This window comes from Coptis chinensis, chromosome 4 (genome assembly GCF_015680905.1).
Source record: "Coptis chinensis isolate HL-2020 chromosome 4, ASM1568090v1, whole genome shotgun sequence".
NCBI lineage: Eukaryota > Viridiplantae > Streptophyta > Magnoliopsida > Ranunculales > Ranunculaceae > Coptis > Coptis chinensis.
Window position 1 is genome coordinate 74780074 of NC_141459.1, and position 6000 is coordinate 74786073.

The window sequence follows — 6000 nt, forward strand, 5'->3', positions numbered from 1 at the left end:
TAGGAAATGGGGTATTACTATACTATATATAACTGCTAACCCAGTGGGGGCGTGAGCGGAGGGTGGAGAAAAGAGAGGGAGAGATTGGTTTGTGGGTGGGGAGAGGGAAAGAGTTAGAGTTTGGTTAAAAGGGAGAAGGAAGGAAAGAGAGAGAGGGTGAGAGAGAAAGATAGGTGAGGACAGACAGACAGAAACCTACCAAACTCCCTTTTGTCCCATGTACCCCCACTCCTCCCAAAAACGTTCGCTCCGCTCACTTGATTAGGGGTGTTCAACAAAAACCAGAAACCAAGAAACGGCCGATTCTTTGTAGACCAAGATCGGTTCGAGGGGGTCGATATGGTTCTCGATTTCATGCCTCAGTTAACTGGTACCAACCGAATCGAATCGTGTTTAGTTCTTACCCTAAGTTTTATACTTTTTGTTTTGGAATGTTGTGTTTTATTACAACCGTTGGATTAGATATAACATTCTAATCCTCCAGCTCGAATATTCTCGATCATCCTTCTCCACCAAAAGAGGTTTCAACTCACCTTCTCCATCTCCACTCTCCATCATTCCACTTATACCAACAAGAGCACCATTACAAGTAACTCTTCGCGTCCACAACAAGACATTCCCAAGTAAGTGTTTGTTAGAAAAAATGGATTTGTACAAATCCATTGAGATATAAATGAGTAATTTGTCTTCCAAGTTATCTCACATTGAGATTAAATGGGTTTATCTTGAAACAGTACGTAAAGTGAGAAAAACTTTTTCAAAATAGTGTACTGGTTCGAAATAGTGCATTATGCTAAAAAGGTGTGACATTTTGAAATGTGCACTGGTTCGAAACAGTGCATCATGCCGAAAATGCGTGACCTTTTGAAATAGGCACTGGTTCGAAATAGTATTTTATGTCGAAATAGTGTTTTTTCGAAATATGTGATTTTTTAAATAATTGCTTACTTTTTCCTAAGAGTCACTATGTTGTTTCGAAGATGCACCACTCACTTATAAATAGTTGATGAATTTGGAGAGAAAGACACACCAGATCACACAGAGTTCTGATAGATCTTTCTCTTCTCCTTCTGTTCTTAGTCAAATACTATGTTGTGTTTACTGATTTTATATAATTGAAGTGCTAGCTTTCTATAGAAGGAAATTCGTTCTATCTTGAGAGACAGTTTCCCATCAACCTTCAAGCACCATGAGGGGGAAAATCTGTCTTAAGGACATAGTGATCTCACTAGGCTCGGATTTAATCGTTGGTAAATTAAGTTCATTCGTTGAATTAAAAGGTTTGTTTGTTTGTTGAAATTAAAGGTTAGTTCGTGATATATTTGTTATATCAATTTGATTTTTTGTTTATTTAACATTAAGTATATTTTTTGAATAAGTTTCCTAACAACTTAAGACAGATTTTCCCCTAGGGGGAAATTTGATGATAGCTCGCTTAGACCATTTTCAAGTCATTCTTGGAATGGATTTCTTGAATGCAAACAAGGTGGTGGTAAAAACTCCTTTTCCAGTGGTAAAAAGGGCTTACATTATGATCTAAGATTCCGAGAATCCTTGTTTAATTCCAGATGTTAGGAATGGCGGGTGCTAAAAGGGTTCTAAAATTATTTTATTATTTGTAAGATGTATGTGTTTTACTATTGCGCCAAAAAGTGTCATTAAAGAAAATTGCTTAAGATATTGTTTTGTAAGCAAAATTGAGGTCTTAGAAGTGTTTTCGACACTATATGAATGATATGTGACATTCTTTAACATGACGCCTCACTTGAAAAACATATATCTAAATGATTTTCCAATTTATAGACTTTGTCATGAGAAATTGGAAAATGTGGGGGATTATGTATCTTATTGAATTAATCAATTCAAAATTGGAATTTTGTTGAAGCATTACTCAAAAGACATCCTAAAGAGCCCATCATGAAGATAGCCCTTTCCCACGAATATATCATTCTTAGTTAGTACAAATTTATCATAAACAAATACTAACTTAAAGCCATTCTTGCTCAGTAGTGACCTAGAAACCAAGTTCTTGCGAATGTCAGGCACATAGAGCACCTCATTCAAAGTTAGTTCATTCCCAGAAGTCAGCCTCATCACCACCTTTTCTTTGCCTTCAACCTTGGACGTAGAAGAGTTTCCCATAAAAAGTTGTTATTCCTTTTCCACAGTATGATAAGTGGTGAACATCGACTTGTTGGAGCATATGTGGCGAGTGGCACCAGTATCCACCCATCATTCCCTTTTATTTCCAATCATGAGACATTCAGAAACCACAGTAGATAGGTTCATGTCATTAACATTATCAGAAAATGTGTCCATTGTCACATTTGCTTCAATCTTTTGCTTCTTGTACTTATTTGGCCTGCGACATTTACTTGCCTTATGTCCAGCCTTTCTACAGTTGTAGCACTTGCCCTTGAACTCAGTAGGCGTATTACTCTCTTCACCTTGAGTTTTGTCTTGGCACTTCCTCTTTCCCTTAGCACTTGATATTTCCACAACATTGGCTTTTGCCACCATGGGATCCTTGCTCTTCTTCTCAGATAAGCGGTTATCTTATTCTATCCTTAGACGGACAATCAGTTCTTCAAGATTCATATATTTGCATTTATGCTTAAGATAGTTCTTAAAATCCTTCCAAGATGGTGGTAATTTCTCAATCATAACAACCATTTGGAAAGATTCTCCTAGGGTAATTCCTTTAGCAATGACATCATGGAGGATTATTTGAAGTTTTTGGACTTGGCTTATGACGGTCTTACTATCCATCATTTTAAAATCAATAAATCTGCCAACTATGAATTTCTTCATGCCAGCATCTTCACTATTGTATTTCTTGTCCAACAAATCCCAAAGTTCCTTAGCAGTCTTGAACACATTATACACATTGTATAATGAGTCAGCCAACCCATTAAGGACATAATTTCTACACAAGAAATTAGCATGAAACCAAGCATCCTTAGCCAAAACCTTCTCCTTGTCGGTTTCATCAGGGCTTACATCAGGAGCCTTATCCCATAGAAACCTTGCCAAGCTTGAGTTAAGGGTGGTCAGATAGAAGCACATCTTCTGTTGCCAGTGCTTGAAATCAGTTCCATTGAACTTTTCAGGTTTCTCCCCATGAGGAACAGAATGGGGAACATCAGTAAGAATAGTAACAGCAAGTGTAACTGGTGGTGTTGCCATATTCTGAAACACAACCACGCTTTGTTATTCCTTTAAACCAAAAAAGAAAATAAAACAAAAACAAATTCTATTCGGTAAATAAAAAGAAGAAAAACATATGTGACATTCTTTAACAAGACGCCTCACTTGAAAAACATATATCTAAATGGTTTTCCAATTTATTGACTTTGTCATGAGAAATTGGAAAATGTGGGGGATTATGTATCTTTTTGAATGAATCAATTCAAAATTGGAAATTTGTTGAAGCATTACTCAAAAGACATCAAATGTGGTGTTTTACTTTAAGAGATATGCATAAAATTCAAGGAAATCCTCATAGCAAATATGCATAGCAAGGTTCACTATGGAATTAGAATTCATAGCGTTGGACAAGGCTAGAGAAGAAGCAGAGTGGCTTCGAAAATTCTTAAAGGATATTCCAAATTGGGTTAAACCTGTGCCAGCAGTGTGTATACACTGTGACAGGCAATCTGCTATTGGTAGAGCACAGAGTAGCATGTATAACGGAAAGTCTCAACACATACGTCGTAGACATAACACCGTTAGACAATTGCTCTCAAATGGAGTTATCTCAATCGACTATGTAATGTCAAAAGATAACATTGCGGATCCGCTTACAAAAGGTTTAACAATAGAGCAAGTGGAAAGATTATCAAGAGGAATGGGCTTAAAGCCTTTGAGATAATCAACCAAGAGTCCTCATAATGGAAAACCAACCAAGTTGACTAGAGATCCCAAAATCTAGGTTCAATGGGCCAACTGAATTATGTTTGTGACTCAGTTCGTACTGGAGAGTAAAATTATACTATAACCCATTCATATATAAGACAGTGCATATCTGCCGCGAGGACCAGAATAAGTCAAGTTTTTAATGATTTACTATATCTTTGAAAGTTATGTTATCCAAGTGGAGTATTGCAGGATACTATTTATAGAAATTATCTATGTTAGTGCGAAGTGGGGCCACTTATATGAGAATTTTAAAGGTAAATGTCTTAAAAGCACTATCTGAAACCAATAAGTGTTTAAGGCCAAAATGAAGACAAACGTGAGAACCAACAGTATTCGAGAAGGTACTGCGTGAAAATGATTGTCTAGGTTTATACAAACGGCTGACAATTCAAGGACATTAATTAAAGTCTACTGATTGTCCAATTAAATTCGATCGTCTTTCACTAAGGCACGCCCAAGGCCTCCCATGCTACTTGACCTGATGTTGTATATTTTCATTTGTAAAAAAACAGAAATCCGATGTTTATAATAGAAAAAACCAAAATTTCATTCATGTGGGGGATTGTTAGAAAAATGGATTTTCACAAATCCATTGAGATATGAATAAGTAATTTGTCTCCCAAGTTATCCCACATAGAGATTAAATGAGTTTCTCTTGAAACAGTACGTAAAGTGAGAAAAACATTTTCGAAATGGTGCACTGGTTCGAAACAGTGCATTATACCGAAAAAGGTACGACCTTTCGAAATGTGCACTGGTTCGAAACAGTGCTTTATCCGAAATAGTGTGTCCTTTCGAAGCATGTGACTTTTCAAAGAGTTTCTTACTTTTTCACAAGAGTCACTGTGTTGTTTCGAAGAGGCACCACTCATCTATAAATAGTGGATAAATTTGGAGAGAAAGACACACCATATCACACAGAGTTATGATCTTTCTATTCTCCCTCTATTCTTAGTCAAATATTATGTTGTGTTAACTAATTCTATAGAATTGAAGTTCTAGCTTTCTATAGAAGGAAATCCGTTCTATCTTGGGAGACAGTTTCCCATCAATCTTCAAGCACCGTGAGGGGGAAAATCTGTCTTAAGGACATAGTGTATCTACACTAGGCTCGGATTTAACTAAGAAGTACAAGACACGTACAAGACAAAAAGTTTGTATAGTTTGGTAATTGGTAAAGAATAAGTATAATTAAGCTGTATATTCCTAACAGTGTTTACTTACTTCAACTAATTATTCACTCTCTAAGTCTCTATTTCCACCTTCCCAAAGAAAGTTTGGTGGTGTTATGTAAAATTTGTTTTTTGTTTTAATGTCATTTCATGTGTGTCTAAAATAGTAAAAGAATAATAGAAATATTTATGATAGATTAGTGACTTTTTTGGTTATTTAGGTCCTGGAATTAAAATTAAAGAAATCATCTTGTTTCTCTTATATATTTTTTTACTTAATATATGCAATTAAATCTTACCAATTTCTACTTGATGGCCTAATATTTCATCCCCCATCTTACTTAGATTCATGGATTCTTCAATGAAACAAACTGATGCAAAAACACAAGCTGCTAATGTGATACTTTAACCTGATACATCTAACGAGAATGAGGTAGCTGCTACAAAGCAAAGGTAGTGTTCCTTTACTTTCTATCTGTAACTATTGTAAGAAGCCATTTAAGTGTGATTCTGTTATTAATGGGACATTAACATAAGGTCTCACATTGCTAGTGTTTGTAAGAAATACCTGAACCGTGTACCAAAGGAGTCGAAGTGATCGACATTGACTTTCAAACCCAAAAAATAAGCCATCACATTTAGTCAAGAGTCTTACGAAAAAGCCATTGCCCAAATGATCATTGTTGATGAACTTCCATTTAAGTTTGTGGAGTGTGAAGAGTTTTTGAACTTTTGTCGAGTTGCTTGTCCACGACTCCATGTCCCAAGTCACACAACAATTACTAGACACTGTATAGCTTTGTACTTGGAGGAGAAAAAGAAGTTGAAGTGTGTCTTGAAAGGTCAAAATTTTTGTGTTACGACCAATATATGGACTTCTATTCAAAATATTAATTGCATGTGTCTCACC